Source organism: Hesperophylax consimilis, chromosome 14 (assembly GCF_061612785.1).
Source record: "Hesperophylax consimilis isolate HC1 chromosome 14, BYU_Hcon_1.0, whole genome shotgun sequence".
NCBI classification, from domain to species: Eukaryota; Metazoa; Arthropoda; class Insecta; order Trichoptera; family Limnephilidae; genus Hesperophylax; species Hesperophylax consimilis.
The window spans coordinates 29015685-29034822 of record NC_142849.1 but is presented as its reverse complement, the minus strand read 5'-3'; positions in this window follow the sequence as shown (position 1 = coordinate 29034822).

The following is a 19138-nucleotide window of genomic DNA, read 5'->3' as shown; positions in this document are numbered from 1 at the left end:
AAAAGCAATTTGAATGTGAAGAACAAATTTAAAAGAAAAAAGGGAGTAGTTTTGTATTACAATGGTAAAGCAAAATTAACAACTGGTACATACTTTTTTATTAGTATCAACTTATAGTATCAATTGTATAAATTTGTACATTATTATGCCACGTTACAAAATGATTGGATGGTGTTCCTTTTTTAAATTTATGTATACTTTTGGGTTATCATATCTGGCATATGAGGTAGGATTACATGCTAACCAACTTTTGTTAGAATCGTTAAGAAACAGATTTGTTCAACTGGAATCACAGCAACTGGAGCAAAGGACGAACATAGCACGACACCAAAAAATCACTTTCACAACAAGCTTGCAGTGCCAGAGTGTCAGGGGGTTTTATATTAGGTGGTGTGAAGACTAACACCACATCCTAGGGTATAAGGATTTGGAGGTAGACAGCAGAAGACCAACAGGCAGCCCTATCAGTTTCCTATAGGCAGTCTGGACCTTTCGCTATCTCTACTACATATATCTAATGCTATCACAGACTTAGAAACTGAGAACAACTTTATATATCTAGTTCCATCTATAAGGGTTTAAAAAAACGAAGGATGTGCATGAAAAAAGAAGCAAAATAAACCATAAGCAAAATACAAAAGACATGAAGTGAGGTAATACGAAGACCACCAAGATGTGACTCGTCAGGGCGTTGATTTTCTCCATATTTCTATACGGTATGGAAACATGGACACTTAGGATGGGTTGTTTCGGAGAATTTGAACAATTCTTCAAATTTTCAAGTTCTGTGAAAGTTCTGTTACTATTTCAGTTCTGTCAAGTAACTGGCATATAGTGATAACAGAACTTGAATGGGACTTTCACGGAACTCAAAATTGAACGTTGAAATTTGATGAATTTTTCAAATTCGATGAAACAACCCATCCTTAGAGTCAGTGAAAGAAAGCAGGTAGACGCCTTCGAAATGTAATGCTGTAGAAAAATGCTCAGGATTCCATGGAAAGTGCATCACAGTAGGTTTTCAACTGGCTGCCTACAACGTACTTTAAGATACTTGGACACGTGTCTGGCCCACCTCAGGACTCAAATTCACTGCAAAGTGCTTGGATAGAGAAGCAGATGAAGGTCATTAATGCGCTGGAGTGACCAAGTATCATTTGCGTTCAGTACTAAGACGGTGTCTTTCGCTCTTCACACAGCTCAAAACCGCGAGGAGTGATCCTCCGCTAAAAGGTACTAACTTAACGCGATGCACTACGTAGTAATCCAAAATCATTTGTTTTTGATTTTGAAAATTTCGTCGCCTACAAATGTTTCAGATGCTTTAATTAAATACTGCGAGTAGAATACATCTTGGCCTTTAAAATAATCGAGTATTTTTCAGATAAGCCTTTTTATAAGCCCAGAAAAAAATAATGTATAAGGTCTGTGAAAACTGCTTTAAAGTTCAAAATCTCCTACTTACCAACCGATTTTCGGTTATGATTTTATTTTATAATGTGGAAAATTAAGTTATTTGTAAAATGATTGGAAAAAAATTAAATACTTATGCCTGAACGTCCTCAAAATAAAATAAAAGGCGCTTTTTGGCCATGTTTTTTTCTTGCAAAAATCAAAACAGGCTGATGGTGTTAAACGGGAATTTAAACCTTATCGCCATCTACGTAAGGGGTGGTATTGATAGCGGCTTGATTTAAAATATTACACGACGTAGTGCATCGCCTTAAGGAGAAGACTGCCTACACACTCACGACCAAGAGAGTATTAAAACAATGAAATAGGTAATAGGTACCTTATTTTTTTTTTTTAAATTTTGTATTATTTTCCATTATTTTACGTAAATTTATTATTAAGATAAAGAAATGGTTATTATTGGTAGACGTTATTTGTTTATTTGTTAAAAAAACATATTTCTTATGAAACGCAGTAATCAAAATTATTATTAGGTAGGCACTTACCGTTTATCTTTTTCTAAAACAGCTCTATCATTTTTTGCGTCACTCGCGTCTCCTTCATTCGGCCGATTCATTTGCCGGCCATTTTTTCATCTCCCCAAAGCCCAAAGCAATGTTACAAAAAGCACCGAAAGAATTCTTCCCTGTCCGTATATATTTAATAATACCCCGGAGAATTTCGGCGAATTACTGCCCGGGGAATAGAACCGGGTACCCTATCGTTACAGTGGGTATATTATACCCTACACGCCTCGTGTCAAGGTAGTGGTGGGGTCCCCGGGATGCTGAGGTCTGCCCCAGAGATCGAGGCTCTGCGGATTTTGAGAATCGTTTCAAAACAATAATGGTAAAAGGAAATACGCCGCAAACAATGTGCATATTTAATAACACTTTAGAAAACCTGACAAAATTATTACTTTATTTCTACTTTTTATAAAATATGAATAGAGATAAGAGCTTTAGGTGAGAGCTGTAATTTTGAGAGTGTATGTATGATGTAGGTACATTTACCATTGAAAGAAATGTTATCGTCTGAATACTTTAGTATTTTCTTAGTAGCCTGATTGCAAATGTACTTTATAAAAAAACTGAGCTATAATAATGAACCACGTAACATTATGTATATTTTACACAATGAAGGCCTAACTAATAAACGTGTTAATAAATTTTACCTAAATGATAAACAAATTTTTATGATACCTGGGGAGTGAAGAACGTATCGGGATAAAAAAATGGCCACCCTCACATTTCAAATCTTAAGGCCATGCCATACGTAGTAATGCAAAATCATGTGTTTTTGGTTTGAAAATTTGGTCGCCTAGAAATGTTTCAGATGCTTTAATTAAATGCTGCGAGTAGAATACATCTTGGCCTATGAAATAATCGAGTATTTTTAGATAAGTCTTTTTATAAGCCCAGAAAAAATAATGTATACGCCTATGAAAACTGCTTTAAAGTTCAAAATCTCCTACTTACGAATCCATTTTCGGTTATGATTTTATTCTATAATGTGGCAAATTAAGTTATTTATAAAATGATCAAAAAAAAATATTTATGCCTGAAAATCCACAAAATAAAATAAAAGGCACTTTTTGGCCATGTTTTTTTCTTGCATAAATCAAAACAGGCGGATTGTGTTAAGCGGTAATTTAAACCTTATCGCCATTTACGTAAGGGTTGTTATTGATAGCGGCTCAATTTAAAATATTACACGACGTAGTGCATCGCCTTAAATAGAACAGCTGACATAGTTGGAAGAATGAATAATAAATTATAATAGTGTATTAATAAGAACTATCACAAAAAAATTTTACTTTTTTTATTTATCTCAGCACTAGGTTTTAGCCCCCAAAATTTCGCGATATGAGCGTGGATTGCGGTTTAAAGACAAGAAAAATCTTTATAATAGCATTTCATCTGTAAAGCTAAGGACGGGTTGTTTCAAAAATTTTAACAATTCATCAAATTTCAAAGTTAATTTTCATTTTCTGTTATTATTTCAGTTCTGTCTAGTAACTGGCCTACAATGATATAATAACAGAACTTGAATACAACAATAATAGAATTCGCAAATTAAGGTTGAAATTTGATGAATTGTTCAAATTCTATAAAACAACCCATCCTAAGTCTCTAATTCAATTTCACAAACATCGTATTTTCCCACCAATCTCGCTTGAAACATTATTTAGCCAATAGGTACATAGTATCTTTTATCCCCTTTTTTAGTGAGATTATTCTCCTTTTGTATAAAATCACCTGTTGCTAATGACTAATGACTCTGCGCTCGATAAATCTACCTGAAGAGTCCTGGAGCCATAATACGACTATACCTTTTCCTCAAACCAAAATTCCAAACCAATTTTGGTGTTCGGAATACCAATTTAACAATTCGTCAGAACCAACCATAACATTTGCAATTTGATTGACATCTAATGAAACATTTAATCGTAGGTCTAACAACTCTAAAGACATATCTGATCACATCTTCAGTTTTTATAATAGGATTGGGACAGAATACAATAAGATTCTTTATATAGGTAATTTAATAAACTGAATATTATTTTATTTACTTATTTACGCCTTGAAGGCTTTTACATTTGTACATCGTTATAGGTAAATTGTTCGGAAGTACAATACATGGCATAATTAACTGTGTACTGGTATACTGGACACCTATGCCAGTGACATTGACTGTAAAATGCCGGTTTCCTCTCGGGGGTACCTTGGGTAAGGATTTGCAATGAAACACAACTTGCGAATGTCGTCGGACAACTAACTGGTTGGGCCAATTGTTTGCGTATTTATTGGGTTCGAATTCAATAATTTCTACACGTGTTAATGTGGAGCAATTATTACAGAAATGTTATAAGGCATCATAGCGCCGAAAATTAATTACGAAGGTCCCACAGTTTTGTCGTGCGAGTAATTCATCCTTGAACTGGCGATTTGACATGTGTGCGGTGTTTTAAAATCTTATCATCGTGCGAGATAAGCCTCAAAGGAGTCGGCATCGTAAAATGTGTGATATCAGATAAATATTCATTTTCTTGATTATTTAATAATTATTTAGGTACATCCATCTGCTGTCCGGTACACTGAGTATGAAAAATATAAGCAGGTACAACACAAGTTATCATAGAGAGAACTGTTGTACAAAGGAGTTAAATATTTGTATATTTATACAAGAGTACAAAATATTTGTTTAAGGTACTAATTTTGTTGATATTTGTAAAAATAAACATTTGTTAAAAATCATTTTTGTATTTAGCAAATCTTATAATGCCAGATAGGGTGTTTTACAGTACATAGCTAAATTAATATGATTGACATTGAATTATAAAAATGTAAAAAAGAAGATATACTAATGAATCTAAACGAAACATGAAACATTTGACACAGAAAAAAAAATAACAGTCACGACTAGGAATTGAACACAAAAATCAGATATGTTTATCCGAGACACTATCCAGGTTACAAACCAATTTCATTAGAATCTTTGCATCCATTTAGAAAGGTAGATGCCAAAAAAATTATGGGGAAAATTATTTGCAAGATTCTGAATTTTAAATTTGAGATCGACAAATATGACTTGTTTATTATATAGGTCTAAATAGTCAAGTTTTTTAAGACGCCTGTCCTGGTAAGATAAAAGATCCTGAGTTCTATTCCTAGTTGTGACCGTTATCTATTTATTTTTCTGTGTGTTATGGTGTTTCATGTTTCGTTTATATTTATTAGTTATTAGTATTCTTCTACTCTTCTTCAATGATATATTACATAGGTGAATTATATAACTGCTTCAGCAGGGTTTTTCGAGAGATAAATTTAGAATAGGTTTTTGTTCATACTCGTGCAAACGGTATTTGATAAGGTGGATTATTTTTGGGACATCGGGACATCGGGATACTGGGACAGGTGTATTGACTTTTTCAGAAGCAGGGAGTGGCAATATAACGTATTCGGGATTATGATAATTCTCTAACTCAAACTCTCAAGTCATTCTGCTCGTCACTGCCCAGTGTGTAGTGCGCACTGTGCACAGTAGGCTTTATGGACATGACCGGCTGAATTTATTTATTGTGTCAAGTCGACATTATGCTACCAGTCCAGTGTGCTGGACCCAGTGGCGCAACTATTGCCTGGGGGCGAAGATCTAGCCGATAAAGAACAAAGCTTACTGTGTAGGTATATTTTATTCTATTGGAGCCAAATCCTGATGTCATAGATAAAAAAAAAAATAATTAAAAAAAAAATATATATTTTTTTTAAATATTTTTTCTTTTTAAAAAAACATTAATAACATTATGTTTTTTGCATTATTATTATTATTATTGTCTTTTTGTTTTCGTTTATTTTGTATGTATTATCTTACAATATTTTTTATATTTACTTTATACCTATATATTATATGTATAATATGGAGCTCGTGGGATTGCACCACCCTCCCCGAGATCTGGAATAAAAAAAAATTAAAAAAATTGTATTTGTATTACATTTACCGCCTTGGTAGCCAATACGAATACAGATTTATTTTTAAATTCGGATAATTTTGAAAAAATTAAAAGGTAATACTATTTTACATGGTTAAAATAGATACCTACACTGTTATTAAAGTCCCAAATTTTTCGCATAGTAAGCAGTTTACGTCGCAGTAAGCTTTTCTGAGCAATTCGCTATATAATCTAGAATGCTTTATCAAAGATGACTATAATACATCTTTACGCAATATATCGTGTAAAATAGATTAGTGAACTGGTAACTTTGATAAGATTGTAATTATTTATGTCGACTGTTCGAAACCGTCAGGAGCCAGCGAGACTATGTCATCTCCAATTGGGGAACTTATGTTATGAGGCTGAATGTATTGGGAGGGGAAGATGAAGGTGGGAAAATACCTGGCTATTCAGATCTGGTCACTTAACACACCTAAAGCCATTTCAAGCACAGTTTCTATTGATTCTGAATGGTAATGTGTCTTTATTGGGATACTGAAAGTCTTTATAACTATTATTTTTTTGGTAAACTAATGTTTAAGACAAGATTTTTTTTATGCATAGCACAAAGGGTAACAATTATTTTACAAGCAATAATTATTCGTATAAAATTAAATAAATTCGTAAAAAATAAAATTCATGTAAAATAAAGTTGGTTGTTTTCAGGTGAAAAAATGTAACAAGCAGTAGATAATTGTTGAATGAAACACTAGTATATATTGAATTATTTCGCGGATAAGAGATAAGCCGCCATAGCTCAGTGGTCAGAGCTGTCGACTGGAAATCGAAGGGACACGGGTTCTAGTCCCGTTGGCGTCATGTATCTTTTGTCAGGAGATTTTTCAATGTGGATGAGTGTTTCAGGCGAATAATTATTGATTGTAAAATAAGTCTTTATAACTCTATAATAATATGTTAAAAAAACCCTAGATGTTAGGTAGATACCTAATAGAATAGAGGACTATAAATAACAAAAAGATATAGCATTACACTTACTGAGAAAAGCTAAGTGTAATGCTATATCTTTTTTTATATTAATACATGACTATACATATCAAAAATATATAGTAGGTATTACACTTACCTTTTCTGTCCTGACAAAGGACTCTAAATATCAAAAAGATATAGCATTACACTTACCTTTTCTGTCCTGATAGAGGACTATAAATATCTAAAAGATATGGCATTACACTAACCTTTTCTGTCATAATAGAGGATTATAAATATCAAAAAGATATAGCATTAAACTTACCTTTTCTGTCCTTATAGAGGACTATAAATATCAAAAAGATATGGCATTACAATTAACTTTTTTGTCCTAATAGTGGATTATAAATATCAAAAAGATAAAGCATTACACTTACCTGTTCTGTCCTGATAGAGGACTATAAATATCAAAAAGATATAGCATTACACTTGCCTTTTCTCAGTCAGCTTGGTAGTAGGTAATTACCTGTTATTCAAATGTCGATTCATTGATATGCTTTGCCTGAAACTAATCAAGAATGTATATTGATGATTATTTGAACACGATTTTATCTTGACGTTAAAAATATATATTGAAAAACCCACGAGCTTCTGCCATATTTATACCTACCTACTCGATTCTTGGTGATTGTAAAGTGATGCCGATATAATATACCTTGGAAGGTAGCTATTCTTGTCCTTAGTTTCTGTAACTTCCAACCCTTATGCGTTTTCAGATATACCTAACTACAATATACCGACCATTATACCGTCCACAAATTTGTTTGGATTCAAAATATCACCAGGCTGCACATTATTGAAGAAAAAAATACTATGGTTATGAAAATATTTTTTTAACAATATATTTTTATAAATATTTACCAACCTTTTCCGTAATTTTCTCAATGCCACAATTTACACAATTTTCAAATTTAAACAAAAAAAATGTTTTTGTGTTTTAGTGTTTTAAAATCGTTCCATTCTTTAAAACAAACAATGCAAATGAATCATGGACAGATTCCATAAGTTTTCTTGAAATTTTTTTTTGCTAATATTAATTATGTAGTTATGTGTTATATTTATTATGTAACTATTATATTTTCCTGAAAAAACATGATTTTTATGAAAAATGTAAAATGAAAGGGATTGAGATTTTTCAAATTATTTTCCTGTCATCTGAGCACACATTCGTGTATTAAAATTTACACACAAATGATTAAAATAATAATAGTTTTATTGCCAGATACATGAATAGAACATAAAACCCAATTTAACTATATTTGCAATAAAACAAACAATAGAATATAAAAAATAAGATATGAAAAGCAAAAATTGAAAAATCAACATTAGAAGAAAACATAGGGTATAGAGTAAAATCAACAAATAAAGAAAATACCTACCAACAGATTACATTTTTACATTCTTACATTAGGGAAAAAATAAAATTAAGATTTATTGAATAGGTAGAAATTTATTATATTTTCTCTTTATATCCAATAATAATTAGAAATGGAGACAAAATACGGTTGGCGGCATGGCGGCATGGCGGCATGGCAGCTACCAGCCTTTGGCGTGACCGCTCCCCAAGGACGACGTGTCACGGGCGCGGCAGTCCAGTGGCAAAATGAACACATTGAATAGTGGACAGTTCTGAACAGTGAACACTGCTGTACGTAGTGGTGATCTCATGGGGGATGAGCTGAGTAGTCAGAGCTGGGGAGGTCCCCGCTGGGATTAGAACCAGCACCAGGGCCCGACATTGTCTGGTCAGTTGGTCAGTCGGGTCTGAAGTAGCCGACGTTAACCCTAAATGTGCGAGGTTTGCAGAAGTCTGTCAGCGAGAATTTTCTCCTATTCACTGTAGATTAAAAACTTCAATTTCTTCCATGTTATACTGCATAAAAGTTCTAACTACTCATGTTCGGAGCCAGTGCGATTGTGAAATGTTCAATAACAATAGGAAACTCCAGTCCTTTTCGTTTTTTAATCAATAATAACCTTGTAACTAAAATTCAAGTACACATTTTATTTATTGTTATTGTTAGTTTTACTAATTAAAATAATCTTTCGGGTCTCCCAAAATCGCACCAAATCTGGAAGTGACGTGTGACGTCACCAGTAACCAGTTCCAAAAAGCCTACGTTTTTTATTCATTTAAGAACACTAAATAAAATATTAGAATCTCATCAATAATGTTATTGTATTGAACCAAAGTGCAAAAATACATCAATGATCGGACCTGATTTAACAATTTACTGGTATTTAAAACCTGCATTACTACAAAATAAAAGTGTGACTGTGGACCTTGTAGACCATAGATATATTATTAAAATAGACTGGTTGTGATGTCAGAACGAATCGAAATCTGCAGATTCAGTCGTACCTATCAACCAAACGGTGTGTTTTAATGTGATGATGTTATATTAGTTTTTAAACAGCTTATTTTTCAGAATTAGCGATTATTGATCTATTTAAATACATATTTTTAAGCCATAATATTTTCACTGGTATTCCTTAATGTAGGAATGTTTTAAAACTAAGCTACTAGCAATCAAGTCATGATGTTGTGGTTTACCTCCAGCTCGTCGAAAAGATGTTCCGATTTAGTATTAGGGCATGTCTATCTCTTCTGACATCATGCGTAAGTGGATAGTACACATAATTAAACAAATTTATACTTCTACCTCTCAAGTAGGTAGGTAACTATGTGCGAGATCTTTTTGTGAATTCTTATTTCATGCACTTTTGCGAGGTCAATCCTGTCTTTGTACCCCAGTCATATTATTATTATTATTCGTTCAATCTCCTTGTCTAAGCAAACTTTATTTGTAGTGGAGATGAGAATGGGGAAGAATATAGTTTGTAAGTATCTGGTTTCGTTATTCAGAAATCTTTGAAATTAGTTGAAAAGTTTCATTAGTGGATGGTGTTATTTTACCAGAGCTGTAGCGAGAGAATCTTCCAAACTGGAACTTTTTTTACTTAACTTCTTTGCTCTCGACAGGATTTCAACCCGCGATCTCCAAATTTACCTATCCAGAAACATCTCTTCATTTCAGCTTACCTCTAGAATATTTACATACATAATTACACAAAAAACTAGAAAATATGCGAGTAGGTGGTAAGATTAAAGATGTAATTATTATTAAAATGAATAAATTTGCAGCTCTGAAATTAAAATCAGCAGCAGTATCAAGTCTCCAGTGTACCGTGTATGAAAGTGAAGTAGCCGCCAATAGAATTCATAACCCTAAATTGTACGACGATTTGGAAATACTCGCCAAAGTAAGTAATAAAATTTTACCATTATCATTTTTATCGTCTTGGCAAGTAGATGCTGACCGCTTTTAGAAAACGGCTACACTCCTGTCACTCTCCTGTTTTTCATTCAGTTACTTTTTTCGAAGGATGATGTGTTCGCCTCCTTGCCTTGCCAGAAGAGTCGAAGGTACCTATATGTTTTATAAATCAAAGGTTAGTATTTTAGATTTTACTCTCATCTGTTTGAATATTTTCAGATATTGGATTTGTTTCTTCTTAATCCCTAGTGTGCCAAGAAATCCATGCTGGATTTGCTAGTAGATCACCGCAGTTGTCTCGATTTTATGGTATTTTGAACCTTGAAATATGCTTCTAGCATACTGAAACATAATTAATTCTATGACAAGGAAATAATGCATAATCATATTTTTCTAGCTTGTCGTTTCGTCACTTGCAAATATGTTTATTTTATCTTTGAATCACGACGTCCGAGAATTCAATGTAAAATATTTGTTATTGAAGACAATATTAGCGATTTCTAAACGAAAATCTGAAACAGAAAAATCAAAAAAGGATACGGTCACAATGTGTCTTCAATAATTAAATATTACAATTTGAGGTTTTACTCAATAAAGTTATTCCGAAAAATAAATAAAATATTTGTACTTTTATTAATTAATTTATATTTACTGTATTAATTTGCACGAAACCTTCATACGACTTATTTTTACTGGGAAGAGCGATAATTTACCTGGGAGATTTGATATTTTTGAATGTGTTACATGTGCATTAAACTATATATTTTTACAACATTATAGAGGGAAAACACGTTTCTTTAAATATAAGTAGCTATCCTGGGGATCTATAAAAATAAAAACATATAAACTATCTGGTTATCATTATCTGGTAAGACGAAAAAATTTACTAAAACATGATTTTGCACAAAGTAAGTAAGTAATTTCTAAAATAGTGTCAGCCAGCGTACGGCGGGCGATTGGGACTTTATTCCTGGCATTCCAAGGGTTAAGAGAAGTCTCGATCTGAAATACCTTTTAAGAGTAGATGACCAGTGTAATTTTTCTGTTAGGAATTTATTGTAAAATCCCAAAATGACTGAATTCAACCAAACAGAATGCAATGCTAAAGAATGGTTGGTTAAGCACCATGATATAATTTATTTTGTTTCGGTTAATTTATAATTTCCTAGTATTTTAAATAAGTACCTCAAAGATTGTGTTTCATGCCTCTATGTATTTATAATGTGCACTCATCTTATAGTACTTACCCGGAGACATAAAAAATGGCTTAGTCTATTTTTTAAATAATTCGAAAATAGAACAATTTGTCATCGTGCTTTTCGGTGTTCTATTGTTTCTTATTACTGGTGTTTGGAAAATTTGGCACAAGCGGCACAAGCAAGATTGAATAATTTTCTTCTCCTCACCATCACATAACATATTGATTGATATGGCACCTGATACGAAAATAATCTTTTGCCCATATTGTATGGGCCAGATGAAGCATTACTATTGGAGAAAAGGATCTCCATCAGTTTAGTGGACGTTTTTATTTTACGTTTAGGCAATTTTTGAACATAATATTAAGAGGTTAGAGCGATACGTAATTATTTGCCAGTTGTTATACTTTCTAGGGCATAAATCTCGACTTTTTGTAGGCTATTTACTTTTTCATTTTACTATTGGGGGCTAAAACATATATTATGATCCGGCTCGAAGGACCAATTATTTAGAAATATGGGTCGCCAAAACCCTAGATGTAAAATGTTAACATACTTAATCCGGCGTTTAACGGTTAAATTAAAAACATGAAGCGGTGCCAACATACAAGGGGCATAAAATACATTCCGACTCGGCGGCGAAATCAAATGATTCTTCTCAATGGGAATAAAATGGAGCTACATTCATACTTCCTCCGCCATCGGAACCCGTACCTAATGATATTTACATTTAAATCTTTCAATTCTCTCGTGGTTGTGGGCGTCTGATCTGTAGATCTTTGCATTTAATATTCTTAGAAATACACGCACGAATTACGAATAACAGAAATTAATTTTTCTACCAGGAATATTTATTTTGAATTTATTTGGCCAACAATGAATCTAGTGGAAAAAATCTAAATATTTTCAAAGTCAATTATCTAACAATTTTATTTTTATTTTTTTTTTTATTTAGAAATTTAAAAATAAAATATTAAATTGTCAACATATTTTTACATAAAAAATACAATCATTATTTTTTATGACTAAGGGTAAATAATATATTTACTCTACATAAATCATATTTTTTCTCATAAAAATCAACCTCACTAGGACTAAGCCTGTATTGAGGTTAAAAATTTACATTTGAGTGAAGCAAAAATAGAGTAATCACAAACATAAAGTAATACTATATACAAACGCAAAATAATTCAAAAAGAAAGAAAAAAATATGTATAAGATGAGTTAGCAGTTGGGTAATTTGACAGTATAATGTAGCAATATTTGAACCATAACTAATCATTATATATACCTATATTACATACTATATGTATCTTGATGTTAATTAATACCCCCCTAATTGAGAATAACGTGTGTTTAAAGGTAAATTTTAGCAAATATGTTGCATTGTTTGACTATTATTAAAAAAATATAGTGCAGTACTGAAAAATCTTGGGATAATCTGAATTCTCGATTCTTGAAAAATCAGTTCCAAATTTAAAACAATAAAATATTGTATCATGTGTACGTAGGTACTTCATCGCTTGTCCAAACCCCGTCCGCTTTTCACACCAACAAAAGTAGAATTTTGATACTTTTTGATGAAATTTTGCACACCTGACCTTCAAAATAAGAGGAAAAAATCTGTTCACATCAGATTAAGATAAACTCTGAGTAAAGCACGTGCAACGCTGGAGACTTCAGCTATAATGTAAATAAATTAAGAGAATGCACCTAGTAGGTAGGTACTTATTGAATTTCACATGTTGCAATTTAAAAAAAAAAATCCATGTAGCAAATGATATGTGTAACAATATATGATATCGACAATTCCATATTTGAAAGTATTGTACGTCAAATAGAAATGATCTTTTCTCTCAAACTCATTTCCATGGAATTATTTTTAAATTATCTCCATTTTATATCTGCGTTCAGAATAACAAGTAAGTACCTACCTACTTTAATTCTGTATCCAACGCCAAAAAAAATACTATTGGTATTACCTACATATTATGTTCTTTCAATAAAAGTTATTGTGCACTTTTTTTTCAATTCTTCAATCACTAATCCAATTAGAGCATGAGAATTTAGCGTTGTCAGTATTGTCATAAAACAAGACCTTAAAATCACTTTACCGCTTCTGTCATCCTTGAAGATTTTGAAATACTGTCAATAAATAACTCAAAACTCAACCCTTTACACGGCATGCAAATACTCTGTCAAAGGGCCATAAATTTAGGGATACAGTTAAATTATCAGCAAGTGTTTTGACAAAGAGAAAACATTCCTAACCCTTTGTCTAATCTGGGCACCGCATTCTATGCGAGCTTCTGTTTGCAATCTTGTATTCAACTTCCGTTAAAACTCGAGGGATTTAAAACAATTGTCACATTTTGCAGAATTTTTATTGGCCTCTATATAATATTTCAGTATTTTTAGTTATTTGTAAGTATCTACCTTCTATGTAAATTTGCGTGCATTCGACAGGTCGAAAGTGTCAAACTGCAGGCAGTTGTGTTTTGAAAAAAAATATGAACATTATTATTGTCGACAAAAAAAAAGAAATGTGCATAGATTTTGGCAATAGGTTGTTAAGTGTGCCTATGCCCGTTTTTGAAATTTTTAATTTGTACTAGGTAAAAAACTATACTCTCAAATATCGTTTATGTGAACGCAACATCAGATGAGAGTAGAGATGGCAGGAGTTCCACTAAAGAACACCAAGGAGTTTGTCTACCTCGGGAGCAAAATAACATGGGACGGTCGGTCTAAGGGCGAGGTTGACAGCCGTATACATCAGGCCAGGCTTGCATTCAATAAAAGGTCGAAAATAATAGAATCGAATAATATAGACCTAAAACTGAGAATACTCCTCATCAAGACCTATGTATGGAGTATCTTGATATACGGCTGCGAAACATGGTGCCTATCCGAAAGGGATAAACGGAGACTAGAGGCTTTTGAGATGTGGTCCTATAGAAGACTGTTAGGAATTTCCTGGAGAGACCATATTACAAATGAGGAGGTTCTCCAAAGAATCGAAGGAGGAAGGCACTTGCTCAGGACCTTGTCCGAAAGGCGTGCAAGATGGATCGACCATGTTATACGACAAGAAGGCCTCTTGCATGTCATAATGGAGGGTATGACCGAGGGGACCAACTCTAGGGGACGCCCACGCCGAGAGTACCCGGAGGACCTGCTGGTGGACGTTCGCTGCTCATCATATGCAGAAGTCAAAAGAGCCGCACAAGACAGGGAAGAATGGAAGAGGAGATTAGATGAAATTACTGCAAACCAATCCCAGGATTGAAACCAGAGAGAGCGAGAGAGAGAATGCTATGAATGGTCTAGCATGGATTATCGATAAAGCCCTGTGTCAATACGGTATTGACGTAATCCGTCATCTATGGTCAGTTAGCGATATTTGCGAGCACGGTCAGAATATAATTCCGACAGTCGGTAGACAAAACCCTCTACGTTTAGCGCGGCCTCCAAGGTGTCGAATAAGCTGTCAAAATGTACAAATTTTTGGATAATGTCGTTCGTTATGCAAAATAACTGACTTATTACTGAATGGAGGTGAACTAACTAAGCTCATCATAGAATTGTAAAATCGTATACACGATCTACAGACTTAAATAATTCATCTAAGACGCGATCAATTGATTCCGTTTCAACTTGGAGAAATAAACTAAAGAGAACGCATCGTGAACTAATTAACTGCCTTTTTACTGTCAAAAAGTAAACGCGGACTGGCAATGTATTTTCAAGTTATTATTTAAATTAGACACAATTAATTTATTCGTATTTTTAACTTTTACGTAGCCGTCTAAGGTTTAGGAATGTCAATTCATAATGCGACAGTGTTGCCAGCATATGTCAATTTGCACTATCAATATCGCTCTGGGTATCAACAGCGCGATCGTGCTTGGGAAATCATCTGTAGTTACGCCTATCAATCCGACATTATAAATTTATCGATTTCACGTGGGGCTGTTGGGCATAGTAAATCAATATATTATCGGAAGGTATTCTCAGGAAAATAGAAACAGAGGTCGCCCACAGATGAAGAAGGATGCCAAACCTTAAACCTAAAGAGAACTGCCGGATTTAGCTTGAGGTATACCTAATGTCAGAAAGGTTGTTATTAAGTTTGTAATTTTTTTTTAAGGTTATTTATTTATTCTCTAATTTTACTTATATTATAAATAATGAATGATTAGCATTTACGAGTACCTATGTATAAAATTCTCATTCGACTCGCAACAATAATTTCTTTTGTTACCTGTTTGTTTCTCAATCTACAGAGTTTTAACTTTTTTTATTAAGTTATCACTGCCGACTCGGGCAAAACCCAAAACATGTGTTTTTCTAACGTATTAAGTATGTTTGTTGTAAGTCTTTTAACTTTAGTTAAAAAAATAGTTGTATGTTGTAAATATGTATGTGATTAAACTACTAGTTTTAAGTTAAGTCACTAGTTATAAATCTTAGTTGTAGGCCAGTTACATTTATACAATGTACATTCATATTTGTACAGCATCCTTGAGGTGATCTCACAAAAACGGCGCCATATAAATCAGCCAAATATGTTATTATTATTGGCCTCCTGGTCGAGGGGTAAAACTCTTGACTAGTAAGTCGGAGGTTGCGGGTTGAAATATCTGTGTGGCAAGTAAATTTAAGTTAATTAATTTGTGTTATTTCACAATATTATTAATATTTTACATTTAAATAATATGCAGTATATTTGTGGCACTTTCCAGAGTGGAAGATACTTTTAGTGTGGCACTGGTGTAAGACTACCATTTGGAATTGAAACATTGCTTGAAATGGCTTTGGCCGTGTTTGGTGACCACGTACTTCTCCTCCATATCATTCCCTTCCCCGCTACCTGCAGTCTCACAACATACACCAATTGTGGATGCAATAATCTCACTGGCTCCAGACGGTTGGAAACAGTTAGGGTTTTATGATTTTTCAGTCATTACTTATTACAAAACATATTGATAGTATTCTATGTATCTATATATCTAGGCAGAAAATGAATACACAAAGTTATTACTGACATTTTATTTATTACAATAGATATTTACATCGTTTTATCTTATCCATAATGACAAGCTCTCTTCAAAAATATATAATGTTTAATTTTATTTCTACAAATTACACATTATGGAGAAAAAATCATAGACGATGCGATATAATTCAACACTAAACCATCGTATATTAGGTACATTCATATTGTTTGCACGAACTCATTTAAACATAATATAAATTAAGTATTATTTTATTATAAACATTTATACGCACATTGCAATTATAATTAATTTAATTAACACCAGGATGTTAGGAACTTGTAATGAGAGAACTAATGTTATGATTGTATACACGTAGTTTTGAGAAGGGTTGATTGGTAAACATATTATTTTAAAATTAGATAAATATTAAATAAAGGTAGGTACGAACACATTATTAGTTCATTTAAGGCGATGCACTACTTCGTGTAATATTTTAAATTGAGCCGCTATCAATAACAACCCTTATCTACGTAGATGGCGATAAGGTTTAAATTCCCGCTTAACACCATCCGCCTGTTTTGATTTATGCAAGAAAAAAACATGGCCAAAAAGTGCCTTTTATTTTATTTTTTGGATGTTCAGGCATAAATATTAAATTTTTCTTCGATTATTTTATAAATAACTTAATTTGTCACATTATACAATAAAATCATATTCGAAAATGGGTTCGTAAGTAGGAGATTTTTAACTTTAAAGCAGTTTTCATAGGCCTTATACATTATTTTTTTCTGGGCTTATAAAAAGATATATCTAAAAAATACTCGATTTTTTCAAAGGCCAAGATGTATTCTACTCGCAATATTTAATTAAAGCATCTGAAACATTTCTAGGTGATCAAAGTTTCCAACCAAAAACACATGATTTTACATTACTACGCAATGGCATCACCTTAAGGCGAAGCACTTCGTATTAAAGGAAAATTATGTGTTTTTCGTTTTGCAAATTTGACACATCATGTCCTTTGAAATAATAAAGTTTTTTTTTTTGTGTTTTTATAAGCCCAGAAAAAAATTACGCAAAATTTTTCACTATTTTTTTTCGTGTTTTATTCAAAGCTGGCGGCTTTTGTTAAGCTGGAATTTAAACCTTATTGCTATCTACACAAGGAGTATTATTGCTGATGCCCGATTCCAAATGTTACAATCGTGGTGCTTCGCTTTAAATAGATTTTCCATCTTAAAGGGGACATATTGTACGGAAATTTATTTGCGTGATTTTTTGATTATTATTCATACAGTCAAAAAACCAAAAAATAATTGACTATAAAGGAATAATTCATACATTTTTATATTACAAGTAGTTTCCTACTGAACATAATGCACGTAGTTATAATTTTCACTACTTTTTATTCTGAAAGTATCTGGAATAACATAATATTGAAATATTCGATACATTTCTGTACATCCTACTACCAGAAATTACATAATTTGAAGTAGTCGATGATGATTTTATATGATCGTTACTGTACGAGGTTATAAACAGCGAAAGACATAATATAATATGTATTTTAAGGAATGATTGCCGAAGTATAGGCACCTCTAAGAGGGGTTAGACCAAGGCTGCCCAACCCCAGGCCCGCGGGCCATAATGTGGCCCGCGAACGAATTATAAGTGGCCCGCGTGAACCATTTTCAAAAAACCCGCCAATCCGCCAATTTGAAAAAGTGTCGCGGGCCTGCGGGCTTGCAAAACAAACAATGCCGCTTGCGCGCGGTCACCAGTGTTGCCAACGAAGGCGATTTATCGCTATTTGGGCTACTCAGAACGAGAATCAGCGACGAAAAAATCTAACCTGTTGAACTTACCTTTTAAACAAAAATACACCGGTTTTGATATAGTATTTTTTGCGTCCGAAATGGAATCTTGTAGCCACCCCCCCCCATGGAATTCGAAAAATTGTTGTGGGGAATCACATAATAATATGATGTTTTTGGGTGCGCGGATTTTTTTTCAGCGAAGTTCCGTAACAATCCCCCCCCCATGGATTTCAAATATTTGGTGGGGAGCACTCATTTTTCTTCACAGAAATTCTCTAACAACCCCCCCCTATGGAAATAGGAACCGTCAGGTATTCAGTGGCCCGCCAGTGATTCAAATCGTCAATTTGGCCCAACTGTTAAAAAGGTCGGGCAGCCTTGGGTTAGACCATACAAAACGTCGTCAGAACTAAAATGGTGTAGTTAGGCATATCAATTATTAAAAAATAAAACATTTAACTCTCATTGTTTAGCCGATTCTGTGATTCTTTGATGATTGAACACTGTTGACTTTCTGGCTACAATAGCGAAAGTTGGAGCCAGTTTGTTATAGAAGATCGGTGCATGAAAAGCATTTTCCAAAAAAACAACCTTACATGGAGAAAAATGAGTATTAATAATTCATTTAAAACCTCTTCAAATTGGTAATCCGGTTAAAAATAAGATTGTAGGCCGTTAAACGATTAGCGAATTCCTAATACATCAAAACACGTGTTCATACACCTGTATTCTTGTTAATACATAATGTTGAAATGCGAAAATGTGAGATTTTTATGAACATGTGTTTATTAGGAAATCTATTAATGCATTCGTTAAGCCCCCGCATTCCCTATTTCTACCGATTTAAGTTTCTCGCTATATTTTTAAGTTTAAAAATATATATATATATATTTTTGAAGATAACATATTA